General features: G+C 39.8%; 1 long non-coding RNA gene across 1 annotated transcript; it reads right to left on the reverse strand.

Annotated features, from left to right (window-relative positions):
• Positions 1-1,196: 1,196 nt before the first annotated feature.
• On the reverse strand, positions 1,197-8,330 carry LOC144338573 (uncharacterized). The gene is made up of 2 exons (XR_013412814.1): positions 8,040-8,330; positions 1,197-3,215 (listed from the first exon to the last, which is right to left on the reverse strand). It is a non-coding gene; the product is annotated as an uncharacterized LOC144338573 (long non-coding RNA).
• Between the last annotated feature and the right edge of the window lie 17,096 nt (positions 8,331-25,426).

A 25,426-nucleotide genomic window follows, 5' to 3' on the forward strand; every position in this document is an offset into this window, starting at 1 on the left:
CTTCAAGAGATCTGATGGGTTTATCAGGGGTTCCCGCTTTTGCTTCTTTCTCATTTTCTGTTGTCTGATGCTCTATGAGATGTGCCTTTCACCTTCCACCATGATTCTGAGGCCACCCCAGCTACATGGAACTGTAAGTCCAATTGAACTTCTTTTTGTTCCCAGTTTCAGAAATGTCTTTATCAGTAGCATGAAAATGGACTACAGTACATTGGTAACAGTAGAGTGGGGTGCTGCTGAAAAGATACCCAAAAATGTGGAAGCAACTTTGGAACTGGGTAACATGCAGAGTTTGGAACAGTCTGGAGGGCTCAGAAGAAGACAGGACAATATGGGAAAGTTTGGAATCTCCTAGAGACTTGTTGAATGGCTTTGACAAAAATGCTGTTAGCAATATGGACAATAAGGTCCAGGCTGAGGTGGTCTCAGATGGAGATGAGGAACTTGTTGGGAACTAAGCAAAGGTAACTCTTGTTATGTTTTAGCAAAGAGACTGGTGGCATTTTGCCCCTGCCCTAGAGATTTGTGGAACTTTGAAGTTGAGAGAGATGATTTAGCAGAAGAAATATCTAAGAAGCAAAGCATTCAAAAGGTGACTTGGGTGCTGTTAAAAGCATTCCATTTTTAAAAGGGGAATAGAGAATAAAAGTTCAGAAAATTTGCAGCCTGACAATGCAGTAGAAAAGAAAAACCAATCTTTTGAGGAAAAATTCAAGCCAGCTGTAGATATTTGCATAAGTAGCAAGGAGCCTAATGTCAATTCCCAAGACCATGGGGGAAATGTCTCCATGCCATGTCAGAGACTTTCATGGCAGGCCATCCCATCACAGGTCCAGAGGCCCAGGAGGAAAAAGTGGTTTTGTGGGCTGGGCCCAGGGTCCCTATGTTGTGTGCAGCCCAGGAACTTGGTGCCTTGTGTCCCTTGCTGCTCCAGCCATGGCTGAAAGGGGACAACATGGAGCTTGTGATGTGACTTCAGAGGGTGGAAACCCCAAGCATTGGCAGCTTCCATGTGGTGTTGAGTCTGCAGGTGCACAGAAGTCAAGAATTAAGGTTTGGGAACCTGTGCTTAGATTTCAGAAAATGTATGGAAATGCCTGGATTCCCAGGCAAAAGTTCACTGTAGGGGTGGGTGTTGGGGTCCGTGCCGGGGGTGGTGGAGAATGAAAGAACACACAAAAGACAAAGACACACAGTGAACATGGCGGCCGCGCTCAGAGCCTCCCCCTCACTTTATTTATACTCCATAAACCCCATGTCAGCAGAAAGAATGCAATGCAAAACAAACTTTCTTTTCCCAGATGTAATCTTCTACTCAGTTCTTTGTTTCTATGCTCTTCCTTATCTGCCCGCCTTCTTGGCGCCTACGGGAGTTCATTAAAAGTTCAATTGGAGATACTGTCCTTGAGCCCTATCTATTCTCAGCATACTGTTTTCAAAGGCCCCTGCATTTCCCCCCTTTTTTTTTGTTTTGCCTCAATCCTAAAAAGGTAGCCCATATTTGTTCTTGTGTTTTCTTTTGTGTTTGGAGGTGACGGAGGGAGCATCGAATCACCAAAAGAAGTAGACCCAATCCAAGTGCCCAAAGCAATATACTTCCAGAGATTGTAGAAATCCATGTCTTCATCTGGGTCCATGGGTTAAAGGCAGCAAGGCGCTGACCCAGCTCCTGAAGGGTTACAGTTCCGGACAACACATGTAATTGTTGTCGAAATGCTTCGGAAATGTTCTGAGTGAGCTCTGGGATGTCCAAACTAATATTTTTATGGCCTATTAATAATTTTTGGATTACGGTCCAATTTTGAGAGATGTTAAAAAGCACAGGCGTTACACAAAATTGAGTGGAGTTCCAATCACATTGTAATGTCATCCGAGTACTGAGGACAGTGAGCTGATCTCCAAGCCATGTCAAGGCTTGTTCCATGTTGTCCAATCTTTCAGCAAGTTGAGAATCAATGTTTCGTTGTTGAAGCCATAACCGGTGAGATTGTTCGTGCCATTGCTGCACAAATTCAGCATTTTGTATGCTTTGATGAAGAGCAAGCCCTGCTATGGCCGCAGTGGAGATGATGGCGACAAGGCTCATCACCGAGGCAATTATAAGTCCAAGGGCATGGAGGGTTCACTGGAGAGAAGTCCAAATATAAGTCTCAAGAGGTGATGCCCCCCACGGTCGCATAAGGTTAACAGGTAGCCAAATTTCCTTACGAGCCCTGAGGATATAAATATCCTCAGTAAAGTTGTGCCACCAGGAATAATTGAGGCAAGACAAAAATGTACACATAGCTGTACAATTAACAATCCCCGTATCATTATCCCATGTCAAATTCCCTGCTAATAATAGGTAGGGCTTACGGACACAAGCAATAATATATCAGGAGGTATTTCGATATAACTGAATATGAAAGGAGTTATTCGGGTTAGAAAGATTAAGGGGCATATTCCCCACAAAAGTGCTAATGGCATCGCCTGCAGCTAACAACTTCCAAAAATAACTCTGTACTTCAGGCCTCCTTCACACCATACCAAGGTTTCATTAGTGTTAGCAGCAATACTTTTATTTACCCAGTGTCATTTCAAAGGTATGTGACTAAATTTTGTTTAAAATCACCGTGCACACTTCAATCAGTTATTTGCATCCCATTGTATTCTAATAAAATCCGGGGTTTAGTTCCCCGACATTGTTGTCACTCCAGCACCTCAATATTAGGAGAAACCTCTAGAATAGGACAAAAAAGTAAAGAACTAGGAATAGTTTCATTACTATATACAGTATGATTATATTAAAAACTTCTAGTTACAATAATAACAGTATTAGCAGCCACATGACTATGATTATAACGAAGAGCCCAGGCTTCATGTGATCTTCGGAGACAATGAGAACTATTTCCCATACATATTGGAACTCCTTCCACTCCAAATTGATATGTGTTGTTTATAATTCCCGTTTCCCGTTCTATATTGTCCTTGTCTATATAGGGGGACGGCATCCAAATAGTGTCATTGGTGAAAACCTTAATTTCCACCTCCCCCCAGGCGACTCCCTGATACAAGGGCAGAAAGGGAATATAAGTCCAATATTCATACAAAGCCTCACTAAGAGAAATAAGTCCCCCGCCGAGGCACATCCAACAAAGGAAGAAATGCATGCTGAATCCAATTTTCTTTTCAACAGGGTTTCAATCATCTTGTAGGAAACCACTCAGGTCCGCTCCCTGTAAGGACAAGAGCATAGCCCCGTCCCTGTTTTAGAACTTGCCCTTGAACATACTTACCTTCTTCATTAGGATACCAAACCTTTAAATTGTCAGCGGGGACTATCACAGAGGGAGGTGAGGAAAGATGGGTTACGGCAGCGGAATCTTGCAATTGTCTCCATTGATTCAAAAAAATTAAGGTAAAAAGAACCTTCAAAATCTGGTTTCAAAATCTGGTTTCTGGGGGGCTTATTTCCCCCTTTTTGTTTTGTTTTAATAGTTAAGTTTTTAAAGTTAAATTTGCATGCTCAATGATGGCTTGACCTTGACTGTTGCCCGGGATACCGGTGATATGTTGAATATTGTATTGCTGTAAGAAAACTTGAATTTATGAGAGACATAAGCAGGGGCATTATCAGTTTTAAGTATAAGAAGAATGCCCATGATGGCGAAACAAACTAAGAGATGAGTAATAACAGAAATGAGAAAAGGTATCAATGGTATGATGAACATACTTTAATCGTCCAAAAGAAGGGACATCTCGTGGATTAACCCCAGGATGGAAGGATGGAATGCTCAAAGGAGCACAGGAAGGACAAGCTCGAATAAGAGAACGAGCTTGTTTATGAGTTAAATGAAACCATCGTTGAACGCCAGAACTATTAGTGTGATGTAGAGTATATTTTTGTTCTGCAGCATGTAGGTGGCCGATTAAAAGCAAATCAATCTGAGTATTACCATGAACTAATGGTCCAGAAAGTTGAGAATGAGAACGAAGATGAGTGATGAATAAAGGAGCTCGACGTTGGCTCAAAGTAAAGGATAACAAAGAAAAGAATTACTGAAGAGAAGAAGTAGCACAAAGAGGTAAAGTGGCCTGAGAAATATAAGAAGTAACATAAACGGCGTATTGAGAATCACTAACAATGTTACAATCAGTAGTACGGAAATCAAGTAAGACCATGAGAATAGCAAACAATTCTCCCTATTGCACTGAGGGATAAGGATAAACTGTAACTCAAGATTGATGAAGCTTCTTGCCAAGAATCAGAAGTTGCAAGAAGATAAGTGATCTGACTATGAGTGAATTGAGAGATAATTAAGGAAGGATCTCCTCCCCAAAGTTGTCGACAGTGATGCCGTCCTTTGATGATAAGTTCAGCTAAACGATCGATATAAGTAGCCAAGCGTTTAGATATTTAATTGGACAAAAAGATCCATTTTAGTGGTCGACTAGTTTGATGAATCATTCCTGTGGGAGAAGGTAAAGTATGAAATAAACAAAAGGAAGGGCCTTTTGAAGTTGCTCTTCAACAAGCTGGAGTTCCTGTAAAGCCAAAGGAGTTAAATGGCGTGAGTTGTCCAAGTGACTGTCTCCTTCTAGAATAGAAAAAAGATGTTATAACTGATATGTTGGTATTCCTAAAACAGGACGCATCCAATTAATGTCTCCTAGAAGCTTTTGAAAATCATATAATGTTTTTAAATGATCACGTCGAATTTGAATTTTTTGGGGTTGAATATTTTGTGCCCCCAAGGTATAACCTAAATATTGAATAAGAAAATCCAGTTAAATTTTTTCTGTGGCAATATTAAGTGAGTAGAAAGAAAGCTGAGTTTGTAATGATACAAAAGCATCTTGCTGCTTTTCACTGGTTTTAACTTTGTGGGATAAGGGCAGGATTAGGAAGACCAGGCTGTAAACTTTCCCTAGGTTTAATGTAAACATTTATAGTTTTAAGACAAGACAAAGACGGGAATTCCATGCAGAAATACGTGGCTTTATATTCCTCTCGGCCATTTGTTTTTTGACTTACTCTTTTAGAGTCCTAAGTATTTCTTTAAATAATGGTCACTGTTTCACCTAAATAGGAGTAGTGGCTATGAGTTTAAAGGATTGTAGCCCATTTTGAACATCATATTTTTGGCAGCTGAGGAAATATGAGGAATGTTTTAAAAAGCAGCAAATTGTTGTGAAAAATCTTGTTCCCAAAAATTAATATTGATAGGAACAATATAAAAATAAAAAAAAACACTTGACCTTGTTGACCTTTAGGACCGACACAGGTTAAAGGTTCTACGTCTTGATAAATCACAGAAGCAGCACCCAAGCCAGTGAGTATAACTGAAACTTGTCTTTTTTCCCATTGTATAGGCCACTAATTTAAACAAATAATAGACATATTCACCCCCCTATCAATTAACTCCTTTAAAACTATCCCATTAATGTGCAATGAACATAAGGGCTTTTGATTAGAAACTAAAGTTTCCCAAAAAACAGTTTTTTCTGTGCTACGAAACCCTCTCTATTGAGAATACATTCCCCTGCCTCTAGGCGTATAAATTGTGAAACTTGTACCAAAATAAAAATTTTATTAGTAATATCATGTCCTTTTGGCAAAGGGCCACACACTCTAATAGCTAATTTATATACTCCTCTATTAGGAGACAAAGTATAAGGCTGAGTAATAGCTAAGTCAGCAGCGGCGCTCTGCTTAGTTGCCGCATAAAGCTGAGAAACTGGGGTAAGGTGTGGGATCCTTAAGGAGGACTTGAATTTATTCCTTAATGTTGTAGGCCATTGCTCACTGAATATTGTAGTAGACTTGTATTGTAATTGTTGGGGCCCCAAGCCTGTGGGCCCCGGCTCCCGTTTCCCAGGAGAGGAGACAGTAAATTTCCACTTCTATCAGTTTTGGAACGACATTTATTTGTCCAATGTCGACCTTTACCACAATATTTGTACACCTCTGAAGGCAGCTTTCTGCCTTGAGGGATGAAAGTGTTCAATTTTTATGACATTCTTTTTTGAAATGTCTAGGTTTACCACACTGAAAGCAAACACCTTGTTTGTTATTTCCTTTTAAGGCTTTAGGCAAAGCTCCAGCAAATAATTGAGCATTATAAATAGCCCCTCCAACACTAACACAAGTTTTAATATATTTATCTAAATTGGCCCCATTGGCCTTTAACGATTTTAACAATTTTTAACAGTCAGCATAAGCATTTTTAAAAGACAATGTTTGTAACAAAATTTTTGAAGCAAGGCCAGCACCCACAATTTTGAAGACAGCATCCTGAAGACGGGCTACGAAATCTGGATATAGTTCATTTATGCCCTGTAAAATCTTCACAGAGGAAAGGGAACATTTTCCTGTTATCTCTACCTTATTTCAGGCCCTTAAAAACAAAGTCTTGATTTGAGTAAAGGCAACATCATCTAAACCAGCCTGAGCATTAAGAGTAGCATATTGGCCCGTGCCTGTGAGTTGTTCCTCAGTGGGTCCAGGGGGATCACACATAATATTTTTCCTAGCCTATACATGTGCCTTGTTCATTTACCAGCTGTGCAATTGTAACCACTGAGAACGATCAAGAAAAGCCTTCCCCAAAGTCTTCCAGTCTATAGGAATTATCAAATTTTCTGATGAAAAATATCAAGAAGACCAAGGATAAAAGGAGATTGAGGTCCATAGTTAGAAATGGCAGCTTTTATTTCTTTTTAAAAATTTAATTTGTAAGGCATTAAATTGGACATTATTGCCACCATTTGAAAACTGAGCATTAGGAGCAAAAGAAGCACAAATAATTGGAAACAGATCCAGCTCCTTAAAATTTTTTTTTAATTAAAAGTATATATAATATATAATAATACTCATATCCCCAAATATAAAGAATCTCAACATATTAATAAGAAAAGGCAAATAACCCAACCAAAAGTAGCAGAACAAGGAAATGACAATAAACCTATATGTCTAACATCATTACTCACTAGGAAATATGTATATTAATACCAAATTGAGAATCATTACATACATAATACAATGGTTAAAATTTAAAAACACAGAAAATATCAAGAGGTATTTAATGTGTTAAGCAGCTCGAATACTCAACTTCTGTTTGGAGTGTAAATTGGTGGAACCTATGCACCCCTATAACAGAACAATTTCCTAGCTGGGGTTATTAATACTATATTAATATTAATAGTTAATATTAATGTGCTTATTTATTAACTATTGAAATACTCATAATATTTTAACAAACAACAAGATATACATATACTCTGGTTTTGACATATTAAACAGGTGTTTAGTATAAATTTAAAGTATGTCTGATGTGAACAGGGCTTCAACTTTGCCAAACAAAGGTAAAGATAAGGAAGCCGGGGGGTTGGAGGCACTGGAAAATCCTCTTTTAACAGGGCAGAAGGAAAAGAAACAGGGAAAGCTCGCAAAGGTGAATTAGAAGAATGTATCTGTAATATTTGTTGAAGCATTTCCATAATACACTGCATGTCAGAATTTCCCTTAGAAGAAGGAAGAGCTGGCTTTTTCTCTTCTCCCCCTTTTGCTACCCCCACCATCCTCTGTTATCCTGGCACAAATGGGCTCCATTTCAGATTTTTTTTTTTTTTTTTTCCAAATCCTCAGATACCTTTCCTCCTGTGGCTACATTACCACACTCTGAATCAGTCTCAAGTAACTCTAATGTCTGAGTGATAGAGTCACACAAGGTCCACAATTTTAGAGGCATAATATCCCCTAACTGGAGAGCTCTAAGCAGAGTTTTTACTACCTGTAACCATTCTCTGCGATTCAGCTGCACTTTAGTCTGATACTGAAACCAGTAACAATGTTGTTCAACATGGGCAAACAATCACTTCAAAGTCTTTTTCTTTCACTTCTACTCCTATAGACAGCAATAGTCCTTGAAACAACCGTAAATATTCTGAGGCCAGAGAGATGGAATTCCCCATAATGAAAGCTTAAGAAGGTTCCCCTTAACAATATCTGGGCCTTACCCGCCCCTAGGGGGTTCCCCTTCTTGTTCTCCCCTACTCACCCGTGCTGACCCTGCTCGCTGCGCCACTTGTTGGGGTCCGTGCCGGGGGTGGTGGAGAATGAAAGAACACACAAAAGACAAAGACACACAGTGAACATGGCGGCCGCGCTCAGAGCCTCCCCCTCACTTTATTTATACTCCATAAACCCCACATCAGCAGAAAGAATGCAATGCAAAACAAACTTTCTTTTCCCAGATGTAACCTTCTACTCAGTTCTTTGTTTCTATGCTCTTCCTTATCTGCCCGCCTTCTTGGCGCCTACGGGAGCTCATTAAAAGTTCAATTGGAGATACTGTCCTTGAGCCCTATCTATTCTCAGCATACTGTTTTCAAAGGCCCCTGCAGGTGGGGCCCTCATGGAGAACTTCTGCCAGGGCAGTGTGGAAGGGAAATGTGGGGTCAGAGCCCCCACACAGAGTCCCTACTGGAGCACCGTCTAATGAAGCTGTAAGAGGGCCACCATCCTCCAGACCCCAGAATGGGAGATCCATTGACAGCTTTCACTGTGCACCTGGAAAAGTCACAGACACTCAATACCAGCTCATGAAAGCAGCCAGGAGGGAGACTGTACTCTGCAAAACCACATAGGCAGAGCTGCCCAAGACCATGGGAACCCACTTCTTGTATCAGTGTGACCTGGATATGAGACCTGGAGTCAAAGGAGATCACTTTGGAGCTTTAAAATTTGACTTCCCTGCTGGATTTCGGACTTGCATGGGCCCCTATAACTCCTTTGTTTTGGCCAATTTCTCCTATTTGGAATGGCTGTATTTACTCAATGCCTGTACCCCCATTGTATCTAGGAAGTGACTAACTTGCTTTTGATTTTACAGGCTCATAGGCAGAAGGGACTCGCGTTGTCTCAGATGAGACTTTAGACCGTAGACTTTTGGGTTAATGCTGAAATGAGTTAAGACTTTGGGGAACTGTTGGGAAGGCATGATTGGTTTTGAAATGTGAGGTCATGAGATTTGGAGGGGCCAGGGGTGGAATGATATGGTTTGGCCATGTCTGCACACAAATCTCAACTTGAATTATATCTCTCAGAATCCTCACATTTTGTGGGAGGGACCCAGGGGGAGGTAATTAAATCAAGGGGGCCAGTCTTTCCCATACTATTCTCCTAATAATGAGAATCTTCCTTCTCTTTATGACGCCTATTCACCTGTGCTCTCTCTTTGGAAAACCCATGTTCCCATTTGTCCTTTTAGGAGGGGTTCATTTGTTCAGTTTTTAAGAATACACTTATGTCTCACCTAAGCTGTGAAGCCTTTCAATAACAGGTTTATTTGCCAGGTTTATTTGAATTTCTCCACCCCATATTGGGGGAGAGTTCCAGCAAAGTTCTGGTAACTCTGGTAAACTTACTTATTTATACACTCATCTTCCTCACTAAACTGTGAATCCTTGACACACATGGATAAATCTCATGAAATCTGATGGGTTTATCAGGGGTTTCCCCTTCTGCTTTTTTCTCATAGTCTCTTTTCTGCAACCCTGTGAAACATGCCTTTCACCTTCCACCACGATTGTGAGGCCTCCCCAACCATGCGGAACTGTAAGTCAATTGAACCTCTTTTTGTTCCCCATTTTGGGTATAGCAGCACAAAATGAACTAATATATTGTAGTACTCTTGGTAAGAAAGTCTAATTCCTTAGGGAAGGATCTAACATGTTTTATTATTTAACCCTTGCCTACCAACTCAGTCTTACCTCTCCTCATCCCCCCGCCTCCCACCTTTCCCATTATTCACCCCACATCAAACCATGCAGAATGTTTTCACTTCCTTCTCTTTATTAGGCCTATTTACCTGTTCTCTCTCTTTGGAAAACCCATGTTCTCTTTTGTCCTTTTAGAAGGGGTTCATTTGTTCAATTTTTAAGAATACACTTGTGTCTCACCTAATCTATGAAGGCTTTCAAGAACATTGCCAGGTTTATCTGAATTCCTCCACCCCATACAAGTAAAGAGTTCCAGCAAAGCTCTGGTAACTCTGGTAAACTTCCTTATTTTATACACTCATCTTCCTCACTAAACTGTGAATCCTCGACACACATATATATAGCCATGTACTGCATAATTACGTTTTGCTTGGATATACAATGATGGTCCCATAAAATTATAATGAAACTGGAAAATTCCTATCATCTTATGATTTGTATCCTCATGATGTCATAGGGCAGCACATTAATCACATGTTTGTGGTGATGCTGGTGTGAGCAAACCTACTGCACTGCCAGTCATATAAAAGTATAGCACATGCAATTATATACAGTACATAATACTTGGTAATAACCATAAATAACTCTATTACTGGTTATGTATTTCCTCTACATTTATCATTATTTTAGAGTGTACATTGTCTTTTTTAAAAAAGTCAACTGTGAAACAGCCTCAGGCCAGTCCTTCAGGCGGTAATTCAGAAGAAGACATTGCTGTCACAGGAGATTTCACAGGAAGTAGGTAAGACGTGAACCTGATGTTGAAATGCTGTCTCCTATGAGAACTCCATGTGTGTTATTGCCACTGAAGACCTTCTAGTGGGACAAGATGTGAAGGTGAAAGACAGTGATATTGATGATCTTGACCCTAAATTAATGTGTGTTTTTGCCTTATTTTTTAACAAAAAAATTATAAAGTAAAAAAAAAAATGAAAAAGTTTGTAATTGTATAAAGAAAGAAAAATTTTTGCACAGTTAAACAATGTGTTTGTATTTTTAGCTAAGTGTTATTACAACAGAGTCAAAAAGCTAAAAAGAGTGTAAAAAGTTACAGTAAGCTAAGGTTAATTTACTTATTGAAGAAAGAAATTTTCTTAATGAAGTGAAGCTTAAACATAAAGTGTTTATAAAATCTATGGTAGTATACAGTAATGACCTAGGCCTTCATATTCACTCACTCACTCTCTGACTCACCCAGAGCAACTTCCAGTCCTGCAAGCTCCATTCTTGGTGAGTGACCTATACAGGTGTACCAGTTCTTTTCTTTTATATTGTATTTGTATTGTACCTTTTATATGTTTAGATACACAAATACATAACATTGTGTTACAATCACAGTATTCAGTACAATAACATGCTATACATGTTTGTTGCCTAGGAACAATAGGCCATACCATATAGCCTAGGTGTGTGGTAGGCTATACCATCTAGGGTTGTGTAAGTACATTCTATGGTATTCACATTAGAAAATCAACAAATGACGCATTTCTCAGAACATATCCGCATAATTAAGTGATGCACGACGGTATCTTTTTACCCAAAACCCAGAGAAGTGTTTGACACATGGTAGATATCAAGAATGTCTCATGAATGAAGAATTAACTAATTAATGGATCCAAATAAAGAGGATGTGTGGAAAACTGAGGCATGCTTACTACAAATGAAGGAGTCAACTTCTACTTAGCACTAGCCGTGAATGCCATGATAAATGTGGGCCCAGTATTGCCAGATCTTCCAGTTTTTCAAGACAAGCAAAAAACTGTGATAAATGTGATTGTATTATGGAAAATACTATAATTTTTAATATTTTCAAGTCCTTTAAAATTATTTAAAATCTGGCCTGGCAAATATAATGTACACTTTCAAGTGTGCAATCTTTACCTGAGAAGAAAATCCATATTCTTTTGCATATAATCCATGCCTTTCCAAACTGGTACTTGCCTGCCTATATTCTCAACTGGGCACTCTTGACAATCACTTTCAGTTGCTATTTTAGTTTCAGTGTTTTGGTAACAACTCATATTCTGCAAGACCATTTTCCATAATGGGTTTCTCTTTCATTCTTTATTAGGAGAAATTTTCTCACGTTTCAGCCCCAGGTTCACATGTCTTACCTATTTCCTATGAATACTTCTACTCCATAGAAAGAGACACTGTCCCCTCCAGGATCCAGTAGAGCTCTGGGTGGACTTCTATCATTATTCTTGACCCTGTATAGTATAGTCATTTGTCTGTGAGCTATTCCAAAGCATTCTTTTACTTATATATTTTGGAAAAATGTGCTCAATTCCTTCACTGTGCCAGAGACTGTGTGACTATTAGGGATTCAGATGTAACATCAATATTCTCCCTGCTTCCAGGGAGCATTCCATGTAAAAGAGACTGTATTTGTCTCTGTATCTCTATCACTTTGCACCAAATGATAGGGACTCAGTAAATTTTATTAAACGAGTAAAGTATACAGTGCTAATTTTCTGAGGATTTATGATGAACAATGCACTGTGGAGGAAGCAAAAAAATATACTATGGTGTCTTGCACATAGCAGGTACCATAGGAATACTTGGAAACGTGAATAAGAAGTGAAGTCCTCTGGATTTTTATGATTTTCCTGGGAATATCTATATATCTAGCTGCATCTATATCTACATACAGATGTAGATATATAAATGGAAAATAATAATTGCATTTGAAGTCCTATATATAAAGTAGATTATAAGGGTTACAGAAGTTTCATATAACAAAAGGTAACCATGGGATGGGGCAATTAAGGAAGAAATCGGTAAAGAGGTGGTTTCTGAGTTGTGGGTTAAAAGACTAATATGATTAGGTTGGGGGAGAAGAATGGAGCTTATGTTTGTTTATGAATACAGGTAGGAATGTAGGAATGGACAAGATTTATTTGGAGGTGAGAAAAGGGGAAGAAAAGAAGGGAAGTAATATTTAATGGACACCTTCTATGGACCATGCGTGAGGATACACATATTACACATCATTATCTCATATACTTACCACAGCCAGGCTGTAAGCTCCATAAGGCCAGGGCCTTCTCTACTTGATTCATCACTATATGCTTGCACCAAGCACCTGTGTTGCACATAGTAGGCATTCATGAAAATTTGCTAATAAAGGAATGGAAATGACCCTACCAAGGAGATACTATCATGCTTATTTTACAAATAAGGAAATCTAAGCTCCGAGATGGACAGTGACTTGCCTGATGTCCAGGCCACCAGTTCTCAAAGCATGGTCCTTGGATTAGCACCATCAGCATCCCTGGGGAACTTGTTAGGAAGAAAAATTCTTCAGACCTACTGAATCAGAAATCCAGGTGCTTCTGACTCACACCAAAGTTTGAGACATACTCATGCAGGGTATCAAGTGACAGTGCAAGGTCTGTCTGGCTTAGAATCCTAAACTGTGGTCTGCCTATAGCCAAGAAATTATTTAAGACTACATTTTCCGAAGTTGGTTTTGTGGAACATTTTCTGCCCAATTTAATAAATATTACTTGACAAAAAAGTTCCATGCCCCAGATATGTTTGGGAAATACTGCACTAAGCAAGGTAAAACAAGTTTCTTTACTGCAGAAATTGTCCAGGGTTTTGAAGTGCACTGTATTGTGCATTTCTGAGAAGGGAATATGATTTCCCAGTCTTATCTGAGGAAGAAGAGCATAGTAGTGAGTGTGGGCTTCAGTGGCTGACCACGTCAAATTCTATCCTTATCATTGACTAACTTTGTGATCATGGGCAGTTAGCTAATAGCTATCTCTTAGTTTCCTAACCTGCAAATGCACAATAATAATTCCTACTTCATGGAGATTTAATGCAAGTAAATAATTGACCACAATTTCTGGTATACAGTAAGCTTGCAATAGATTTTAGCCATTATAATTATTCTTTTTTAAAAATGTTAGGTTCAGGTGTACATGTGAAGGTTTGTCATATAGGTTACCTCATGTCATGGGGGTTTATTGTGCAGATTATGTTATCACCCATGTATTAAGCCCAGTGCCCAAAATAGTTATTTTTTCTGCTTCTCTCCCTCATCTCACCCTTCACCCTCAAGTAGACCCAAGTGTCCATTGTTACTTTCTTTGTGTTCATGAGTTCTCATCATTTAGCTCCCACTTCTAAGCGAAAACGTCTGGTATTTGGTTTTCTGTTCCTGCGTTAGTTTGCTAAGAATAATGGCCTCCAGCTCCATCCATGTTCCCGCAAAGACATGATCTTGTCCTTTTTTATGGCTGCATAGAATTCCATGGTGTATATGTACCACATTTTCTTTGTCCAATCTGTCATTCAAAGGCATTTAAGGTGATTCCATGTCTTGGCTATTGTAAATAATGCTGCAATGAACATTTGCATGTACGTGTCTTTATGGTAGAATGATTTATATTATTTTGGGTATATACCCAGTAATGAGATTGCTGGGTAGAATGGTAGTTCTGCTTTTAGCTCTTTGAGAAATCGCCCATAATGCTTTCCATAGTGGTTGAACTAATTTACACTCCTACCAACAGTGTATATGCATTCCTTTTTTCAGCAACCTTGCCAGCATCTGTTGTTTTTTGACTTTTTAGTAACAGCTAACCTGACTGGTATAAGATGGTGTCTCACTGTGGTTTTGATTTACCTTTCTCTAATGATCAGTGATACTGAGCTTTTTTTCATAGGCTGTTGGCTACATGTATATTTTATTTTGAAAAGTGTCTGTTCATGTCCTTTGCCTACTTTTCAATGGAGTTGTTTGCTTTTCTCTTGAAAATTTGTCTGTTTCTTATAGATGCTGGATAGTAGACCTTTGCCAGATGCATACTTCGCAAACATTTTCTCCTATTCTGTAGGTCGTCTGTTTACTCTGTTGATAGTGTCTTTTGCTGTGCAGATGCTCTTAAGTTTAATTAGATCTCATTTGTCAATTTTCGCTTTTGTTGCAATTGATTTTTTGTGCTGTTGCTATATCCAGGATGGTATTGCTTAAGTTGTCTTACAGGGTTTTTATAGTTTTGGGTTTTATATTTAAGTCTTTAATCCATCTTGAGTTGATTTTTGTATATGGTGTAAGGAAGGGGTCCAGCTTCAATCTTGGGCATATGGCTAGCCAGTTATCCCCACATCATTTATTAAATAGGGAATCCTTTCCCCATTGCTTGTTTTTGTCATCTTTGTCAAAAATCAGATGGTTATAGGTGTGTGGCCTAGTTTCTGGGCTCTCTATTCTGTTCATTGGTCCACGTGTCTGTTTTTGTATCAGTGCCATGCTGTTTTGGTTACTGTAGCCCAGTAGTATGATTTGCAGCTGGGTAATGTGATGGCTCCACCCTGTTCTTTTGGCTCAGGATTACCTTGGCCATTAAGACTGTTTTTTGGTCTCATATGAATTTTAAAATAGTTTTTTTCTAGTTCTGTGAAGAATGTCACTTGTAGTTTGGTAAGAATAGCATTGAATCTGTAAATTGCTTTGGGTGGCATGGCCCTTTTAATAATATTGATTCTTCCTATCCATGAGCATGGGATGTTCTTCCATTTGTTTGTGTCTTCTTTGATTTATTGAACAGTGTTTTGTAATTCTTATGGTGGAGATCTTTTGCCTCCTTGGTTAGCTGTATTCCTAGGTATTTATTCTTTTCATGGCAATTGTGAATGCCTTTCTGATTTGGCTCTCAGCTTGGCTATTGTTAATGTATGGGAATGCTAGTGACTTTTGTGGATGGATTTTCTATCCTGACACTTCGCTGAAGTTTTTAATCAGCTGGAGGAGATTTTGGGCTGAGACTATGGGGTCCTCTAGATATAGATTCATCTTGTCTGCAAACAGGGATACTTTGCCTTCCTCTCTTCCTATTGGGATGCCCTTTATTTTTTTCCTCTTGCCTGATTTCTCTGGCTAGGACTTCCAACACTATGTTGAACAGTAGCATTGAGAGACAGCATCCTTGTCTTGTGACAGTTTTCAAGTGGAATGCTTCCAGCTATTGCCCATTCAATATAATGTTGGCTGCAGGTTTGTCATAGATGGCTCTTACTATTTTGAGGTATGTTCCTTCAATACCTAGTTTTTTAAGAGTTTTTTTTTTTTTAACATGAAAGGATACTGAATTTTATTAAAAGCCTTTTCTGCATCTATTGAGATAATCATGTGGTTTTTGTCTTTAGTTCTGCTTATGTAATAAATCACATTTACTGATTTGCATATGTTGAACCAACCTTGAATCCTGGGGATGAAGACTACTTGATCATATGAATTAGCTTTTTGATATGCCACTGGATTCTGTTTGCAAGTATTTTGTTGGAGATTTTTGCATCAAGGTTCAAGGACATTGGCCTAAAGTTTTCTTTTTTTCTTGTGTTTCTTCCAGGTTTTGGTATCAGCATGACGCTAGCTTCATAGAATGAGTTGGGGAGAAGACCTTCCTCCTCAATATTTTTGGAATAGTTTCAGCAGAAATGGTACCAGCTATCCTTTGTACATCTGGTAGAATTCAGCTATGAATTCATCTGGTTCTGGGCTTTTTATGGTTGGTAGGCTATCTATTACTGATTCAATTTCAGAGCTCATTATTTGTCTGTTCAGGAAATGAATTTCTTCCTGGTTCAGTCATGGAAGGGTGTTAAGTGTCCAGGAATTTGTGTCTCTTCTAGGCTTTCCAGTTTGTGTGCATAGAGGTGTTTGTAGTAGTTTCTGATGGTTATTTTTATTTCAGTGGGGTCAGCGGTAATATCCCATTTGTCATTTCTAATTGTGTTTATTGGAATCTTCTCTCTTTTCTTCTTTATTAGTCTAGCTAGCAGCCTATCTATCTTATTAGTTTCTTCAAAAAATAAACTTCTGATTCATTGATCTTTTGAATAGTTTTTTGTGTCTTGATTTCCTTCAGTTCATCTTTGATTTTGGTTTGTTGTCTTCTGCTACCTTTGGGGTTGATTTGTTCTGGCTTCTCTAATTCTTTCAGTTGTGATGTTAAGTTGTTAATTTGAGATCTGTCCAGCTTTTTGATGTAGGCATTTAGTGCTATGAATCTTCCTCTCAATATCGCCTTAGCTGTATTGCAGAGATTCTGGTATGTTGTATGTTTGTTTTCATTAGTTTCAAATAACTTCTTGATTTCTGCCTTAATTTCATTATTTACCCTAAAGTCATTCAGGAGCATGTTATTTAATTTCCATGTAATTGCATGGTTTTGAGTGATTTTCTTAGCCTTGACTTCTATTTTCATTGTGTTGAGGTCCAGTCGTGTTTTTGGTATGATTTTGGTTCTTTTGCATTTGCTGAGGATTGTTTTATGTTCAACTATGTGGTCTATTTTAGAGTATGTGCCATGTGGCAATAAGAATATATATTCTGTTGTTTAGGGGGAGAGAGTTCTGTAGAGGTCTATCAGATCCATTTGGTCCAATGTTGAGCTTAAGTCCTTAATATCTTTGTTAAATTTCTGCCTCAATTATCTGTCTAATACTGTTGAAGGCTCTGTTATTTTGTGGGAGTCTGTGTCTCTTTGCAGGTCTCTAAGAGCTTGCTTTATGAATCTGGGTGCTTCTGTGTTAGGTACATATATACTTAGGATAGTTAGGTCTTCTTGTTGAATTGAACCCTTTACCATTATGTAATGTCCTTCTTTGTCTTTTTTTATCTTTGTTGGTTTAAAGTCTGTTTTGTTTGAAATTAGGATTGCAACCCCTGATTTTTTTTTGTTTTTCATTTGCTTGGTAGATTTTCCTTCATCTCTTTATTTCGAGTCTATGGATGTCTTTTCATGTGAGATAGGTCTCTTGAAGACAGTATACCTTTGGGTCCTTACTTTTTATCCATCTTGCCACTCTGTGCCTTTAATTGAGGCATTTAGCCTGTTTACATTCAAGGTTAGTATGATGTATGTCGATTTGATCCTGTCATTGTGTTGTTAGCTCGTTATTATGCTGGCTTGTTTGTGTGATTGCTTTATAGTGTCACTGGTCTGTGTATTTAAGTGTGTTTTTGCATTAGCCAGTAGTGGTCTTTCCTTTCTATATTTAGTACTATTTTAATTTAATTTAATTTAATTTTAGAGATGTAGTCTCACTCTGTTGCCCAGACTGGAGTGCAGTGGTGTGATCTTGGCTCACTGCAAACTCTGCCTCCTGGGTTCAAGCAATTCTCCTGCCTCAGCCTCCAAAGTAACTGGGATTACAGGCATGTGCCACAATGCCCAGCTAATTTTTGTATTTTTAGTAGAGATGGGGTTTCACCACCTTGGCGAGGCTGGTATCAAACTCCTGACCTCAAGTGATCTGCCTGCCTTGGCCTCCCAAAGTGCTGGGATTACAGCCATGACCTACCGCACCCAGCCTTTAGTACTCCTTTCAAGATTTCTTGTAAGGCAGGTCTGGTAGTAAACAAACTCCCTCCCTCAACATTTGCTTATCTGGAAAAAAATCTTATTTCTCCTTTGCTTAGAAAGTTTAGTTTGGCTACATATGAAATTCTTGTTTGAAGGCTTTTTCTGTAAGAATTTTGTTTGCGTGTTTGTTTTTTGTTTTTTTGAGACAGAGTCTCACTCTGTCACCAGGCTGGAGTGCAATGGCGCAATCTCGGCTCACTGTAACCTCTGCCTCCCGGGTTCAAGTGATTCCCCTGCCTCAGCCTCTCGAGTCATTGGGACTACAGGTGAGTGCCATCACGCCCAGATAATTTTTTGTATTTTTAGTGGAGACGGGGTTTCACCGTGTTGGCCAGGATGGTCTCGATCTCCTGACCTCATGATCTTCCCGCCTCGGCCTCCCAAAGTGCTGGGATTACAGGTGTGAGGCACCGCACCCAGCCTCTGTAAGAATATTGAACATACGCTCCCAATATCTTCTGGCTCGTGGAGCTTCAGCTGAGAGGGCTACCATTAGCTGCATGGGATTCCCTTTGCAGGTGACCTGTCCTTTCTTTTCAACTGCCTTTAATATTCTTTCTTTTATTTTGACCTTGAAAAATCTGATGATTATATGTCTTGAGGATAATCTTCTTGTGTAAAATCTTGCAGGGGTTCCTAGTTTCCTTGGACTGGGTTTTGCTGTTCTCCTGAATCTTGATGATCTTCATTTCTATACATTTCTATACATGTTCTGAATTCTATTTCTATCATTTCAGCCAACTCAGCCTGGTTAGAGCTCTTGTTGGAGAACTGGTGTGGTCATCTGGAGGACACTCCGGCCATTTGTGTTACCAGAGTTCTTTCATTGGTTATTTCTCAACTCTGTGTGTAGGTGTTCCTTTAACTGCAGTGTAGATTGAGTATAGTTAATAGACTTCTTTTCTGGTTCTTTTCATAGGGCCAAGGCTTTGTACAGGGTCTTTATTTGAAGCTGACTTCTTCTCTTTGGTTTTACAGGGAGTGGGGGGGATGTTAGTGAGGTATATTTAAGTTGAAGCTTTGTGATGTGATCCAGTAGGTGGCATTTAGGCAGATTGGTCAGTTGGCAGACTCTTGCTTGGTTGTATGGCTCTCTTATGTTTCCTCACAGTTGCAAGTGTGTTCCCTCTCAATGCTTTGAAAGTATGGGCTCCTCTCTCCACTGAGTGCTGGCTGTAGATTGCAGTTTGGCACTACTAGGCTGCCCACTGCAGCTCTGGGCAATCTCAGGGTTTATGTTCCTCCCCTAACTTGAAGACAGCAGAAAAAGGGACCTTAGTAGTGGTAGTGGCCAAGGGTCTTTTACTTGTCTTCTGGGGATGCCATCCCAGAGAGATGCAGGTCAACAATCGCTCAGTATATTCAGCCCAGGATAGAGGGTCTGTGCTGTGGGCCTAAGCTGAAGGTTCCCTATCTGGTGATGTGCAGCTGGGGGTGGGACCTGTGGTAGATGGACTGGCCTCCTCTCCTTGGGTCAATTGCAACTTGTTGGAGGTGTGGATAAGACACTTAGGGTCTTTACTCCTTCATTAGTCCAAGGGTAGCAAGGGCAGTTCCCCAGCAAAGGCAGTGGCAGAAGGGCTTTAAGTTGTCGCTAGGGGCTCTGTCTATGGACTTGCAAAGTTGCTATTGGCTCAATAGCCCCAGCAGGGGGTGACTGGGGTGACTGGAGGCCCAGGCGTGGATGACCTGCCTGGTGAGAAGATATGGGAACAGGCACCCAGGTAACAGTCCTGCCAGTTTTCCATAGAGCTGCTGTGGTATGCTGGGGGTCAACTCAAGTTTCTAGTCACTTTAGATTTTCTAGTACCTAACGAAACAGCAAAGATGTTTGCCTGGCCCTCCCTTTGGAAGCTCCATCCCAGGGAGGTATAGTCCTATCACAGACCCAAATGCACCTGTAGGTGGCTGGGGCCCCAGTTGGGAGGTCCCACCCAGTGAGGAGAAATGGGATCATAGAACCACTTAAAAATGCAGTCTGACCACGATTCAGTCAAACAGCTTTGTTGTGCTGGGGGTCCTCTTTAGCCCCTGGTTGCCTCAGACTCTCCAAGGCCCCAAGGCTGGAATGGCTAAGTCAACCAAACAGCAAAGATGGCGGCCTGCTGCTCCCCCTGGGAGCTTCATCTCAAGGAGGTATAATGCTGTTAGCAGTGGCTGGCTGGAATTCCAGGCCAGAGCATCTTATCCTGTGAGGTGCTGTGGAAGCGGGGCCTGCAGACTATCACTGCTCAGCCCCCTGGATTCAGGCCCTTTCCTAGGAGTATGTACAGGGGTCTAACATCCTACTTGCCAGAGTTGTAGCTGCTTTTGCTGGGAAGCCTGAAAACCTTGGGTATCTAAGGCTCCTTGGTCTCCACATGTGCCGGAGTAGCTGCTCCTCCAAAACTCCATGTAGCTCTGTGTGTCAGACTGAAGGCCTTGGTGTTGTGGGTTCATGAGGGGATCTTCTGACCTTGGGGTTGCAAAGATCCATGGGAGAAGTGTGGGTTCTCAGGGTTACACATTTCCTCATAAGTTCTCTGGATGGGGTAGGTTCCTCTGGTTCCATGTTGCTCTTGGGTGGACCATTGTCCTGTCGTGCTTTTCTCCATTCTCTGTGGGTCAGGTTGTTTCCTTGATTAGTCCCAATGCATGCACCTGGATATTTCAGTTGAAGGTACTGTATTTACTTGCCCTTTCCATTCCTCTCTATGAGAGTAGTACATACCAGCTGCTTCCAGTCGGCCATCTTGGCCACCCCCTATGATTATTCTTAATGTTAATATTATCAATAATTTTAGAAAATACTGCACATTGACTTACTCAACATCCATGTCAACCTCTCTCTAGGGTGCCTTCCTATGCTAGTTGGAAATCTAAAAACTGCATTTGCCAGCTTGAGCTAAGGGGCAGAGTGTGACCTGGGTTATGCCAGGCAAACATTCTTAAATAAATTTTAGAAGAAAAAAGAGGCAATGAGAGGAGGCAACCCAATAGGGTGATTGAATCTTCTGGAAAGAGAAAATGGAGAACTATTCCATTCTTCTGGAGAAGCTGAGGCAGAAGTTCTGGAGTCCAGCCTTAGCATCACAGGTACCCTTGGCAGGTGGCTGCAGTGGCAGTAGGGATATCTGCTAGTCTGACAACCCAACACTTAATTGACAGAATAGTAGCTTTGGCATCACTTGAGGGCTTGTTAGAAATGAAGAAGCTCAGGCCATATGTCAGACCTACAGAATTGGAATCTGGATTATCCATGCCCCAGCAGATGTGTGTGCATATTAAAGTGTGAGAGGCATTGCATTAAAAGAGTCCTATGGGCCAGATCTATGGTGTGGCTAGACATCTCCACTAGCTACATTTTAGCATTTAACATTGTTATCTAAGATCATTTCATTCAAACTTTTTTTGTTCAAATTAGCTAGTATGGATTCAATTATTTGCAACTAAAAGTTGTGATTATATAACCACAGAAGTCTTTTTAGAGGGGAGGGGAGCATGTGACACTTTGCAAGTACTTTTGTAAAACAATAGAGAGGAAAAGGCCACTTATGTAATATGGGACCAGATTTTGGAGAGAAGTCCACTATTATTCTCTTGAATCTGTTGCTCATAAGGGCAAAGGAGCCTTGCATTAGCAAGTGTAAAAATCCTCAACTGACAGAACTGGATTGTGTTTAAAACAATCTGGCAATTTTCAATGGGAGCACTAATTTGCTTCCATACACTTTGGATAAACATTTATTTCTCCATACAGAAAATGTACTTCGTATGTGCAAAAGTCTTGGTTAGTTACAGCAAGATGCTGAGGTCATGTTTTAGAAAATAACTTAAGCCAGTTGGGTCAAACACACATCTTGGAATCTTCTTGGCAGAAAATAATAGGTCTAAAAAGTTTGGGGTGGCAGAGCACTAGCTGCCGCCCTCTAATTTTGCTACCAGTTTATCCTGAAAGCTAATCTCAGACCAAATTTTTCCATACCTATAAATATTTAAAAAACAAACAAACAAATATATCATTGGCAAGCTGACGCCAAAGAGTTCACACATGTGTTTTCTATAGTAGATCAAGCTCCAGATCTTTGTCTTTTCAGGTGCTGTAAACACCATTTTGAATAAAAGATTCCCCTGAGGTAAACATAACAACATTCTAGAGGCAGGGGTTTGTGACCCCTAAAGTCAACACCAGCCATCCAGAATCATCTCTCTTAGCCAATGCTGAGGAACATTTACAGCTAAACATTTTAGCACCATTCTTAGACTATAGGCCTTCCTGAAATCTTACATGCTGTTAGGCCAGAGTGAGGAGAGGAGAGTACAAATGTAAAATTGTGGGGACATCACTCAAATATTTTTGCCAATTTTAGTGCAGTTCACCGATGAAAGACTATTTCTAACAGGCATCATGCTAGCCAACCATCAATTTCACCAATTAAAAACACTTACGGCATGTACTTTGCTAAAAATAATGAAGCTTTGGGATGGATTCAAACTATTGCTCTAGTAGCTGCCTCAGAAGTATAATCTCTTTGGTATGATCCTGTCTGATCACCTTTGCAGTACATATTCTTGACTAGAATGCTTGTGGAGGCCCTTGCATTGTAACTTTTAACCTAAGGAATACACACATAATTTCACATTATTTGTTTTGGCTAAATTACAATTTAAAAGTATGGATGTGGGTTTGTTTGGCATAAGCAGTATGATGGATTAATAGGGAAACCAGGCTCAAGTACTAATAAAGAATGTATTAATTTATTTCTTCTCTCATTGATAGGTAAGCCAAGCATTGAGGTGGGGGGAGAGAGAGAGAGAGAGAGAAAGAGTGAAAGAGCAAGAGGAAGCAAGGAAGGAAGGAAGGAAGGAAGGAAGGAAGGAAGGAGAAAGGAAAAAAAAAAGAAAAGAAGATGTGGTCCTAGAGTCGGCAGAAGACACATAGTGAAAATAACATGGCAGATACTGTGGCAGATGAGCCCTAGGTGCTGTCATCACGTTGACAATGGGTAGGCATAGGAGGGGTGGAATCAAATGGGTAATTCGTCCCTGAGGACGTGACTTCCCCAAGAAAGTGATATGTTAGGTATGTTTCAAGAATGGAGCAGAAGATGACCAGTCCATGCAGAGAGAGACAAAGTTGGGCAATGGTGTTGGTGTTTAAACAATGGCAATGTGCTTTAAAATCCACTTGAGTTATGGTGAGACCAATAAAGTTCTATTATTTTACATTCCTTGTCTCTCCTACTTGGCTCTACTTATGGATGGAAAAGAATGAAAGAAAGTTGGATTTTTAGATGCTCTAAACTAGAGTCTAATTGCTTTAGATTCAGAAAATCAGAAAGAATCTTAGAATTGTTACTGCTATGCTGAAAACTCTTAGTTAGGCATAAACCCCATTGTTTAAAAGCACTGGAGTTTTCCCCTTTGCGGAGGAAGTAAGGTAAAAGTTTTCTCAGGTTTTTTGATTGTTGTTATTTGTTTTCAGTTATTCAAGATACCTAGTTCCTTATTTTCACAGTTTCATATAATGTATTCCTCAGGACTTCCTGTTCAGATCCTTATTCTGCCACTTACCAAGCAACTGGATTAACTGATTCAGCTTCCTAAACCTCTGAAGGGATAATGATATTGATTTTATTTATTATGAGAGTTAAATAATTTCTATAAAGTGCCTAGTCCCCTGTCCATCACCTAGTAGAGAAACTCAATATATGATAGTCATAAGAGTATTATATTATAAATAATATTAATAAAATTTAAAAAATTTTAATTTTTCATTGACTGTGACACTGCACAGGTGAGGAGGGGAGATTCACTTAGGGTGGTGGAATTTCCCTAGGCCAGGAATCATTGAGCTATTGATTTATCCTGGCCATTGAGGTTTATTTTGGTTTCAAAACTGAGCTTACAAAGATTCCTGTATGTGGTAGTGGCCCAACTTGGCAGCCCTGAATAAAGATGTTATTTTGCATAAATCTTGAAGCTGCCCTATATTCAGGCTCACCCTTCAGTCTCCCAATTGCTGGCAATCCTCCCCACTGCTGATTCTTAATTTTCTCCTGGCTTCCACTGCTCAGGCCCTGGGTGTCTCCTGCAAGAACTTCCATTGCCTACCTCCATCACTACCTTTCTAATCCAATAAAGTTATATTCTGACCCATCCATAGATAGTCAATAAAGACTCCTCCCCCCTCCATCAGTGGAAAGAGTATGCACTTCAAAGTCTGGAAAGCCTGGTATCCAGTCCTGGCCATGAATGAACAGTGTGGCCTTGGGAAGGCTGCTTCACCTCTCTGAGATTCTATTTCCTCAATTGTAAGATTAAGATAAAATATGCAGTTTAGGAATTATTGAGAGGATTGAGGAAGCTGATGCATGTAAAGCATTTTGTACAGTGTTGGTACAGAGTAGATGCTCAGGAAATAGGTAGGTGATACTATTTTTATTGTCTTTATCATCACCATTATTTCTATTATAACTTCTATTATAATAACTTCTCTCTTGGCGAGGGTATAAAATGCATAGGGGTTTGTATATATATGTATGTGTGTATATATAAAACTGTTTTCTCCTTATAGCTTATTTGTTGTTTTCACTTGATCCTTAGCACTTCTGTAAAAGTCAGAGATCCAGAGTCTTTACACAGCAACTCCCTAAGAAATGGTGTCACATGTGTGACACGTAGCACTTAGGCAAACATGATTCATTAAACACATCTTAAAGACAAGAAAAGCAAGTCATGGAGTATATGTGAATGTTTCAGACATAGAACTCTAACAAGATCAGCCTTTGAAAGGCAATTTGGTCTAAGGTTTAGAATATTTTAAAGAATGAGTTTTAAACTTCAGCCTTCTTAACCTGTCAGAACCAATAGCAGCACAACAACACTATGAGGTTTCTCTTTCCTTCCTCACATTCTCAAGGGAGTGGGGGTGAGAAGAAGGTACAAGGATTAAGTATTAACATGAAAAGGACAGATCTAGGCCCAAGGCCTGAGAGGAGAGAAGGAGGGGATGTGGCTTTAATTAATTCTTTTTCCAACCAACCCCAAAGTCCTCTGAGAGAAGCTATAATAGAAGGTAACCTTGCAAACAGCTAGAAAGATAGGTCTGTGGGAACCAAATGGAGATAGGGGGCAAGCCTAAGGGTGAGATGGCCAAGAACACCTCAAAAAAACCAAGTGTGGAACTTGCCCTGACCACAAACTGAGGAGAAAATGAAGATTTTCCTCTTTCCTTGTTTTCCCTATCAGCAGAGGTAACATATTTGTGTGTGTGTGTGTGTGTGTATATATATATATATATA

This window comes from Macaca mulatta, chromosome 1, assembly GCF_049350105.2.
Source record: "Macaca mulatta isolate MMU2019108-1 chromosome 1, T2T-MMU8v2.0, whole genome shotgun sequence".
In the NCBI taxonomy this organism is placed as follows: domain Eukaryota; kingdom Metazoa; phylum Chordata; class Mammalia; order Primates; family Cercopithecidae; genus Macaca; species Macaca mulatta.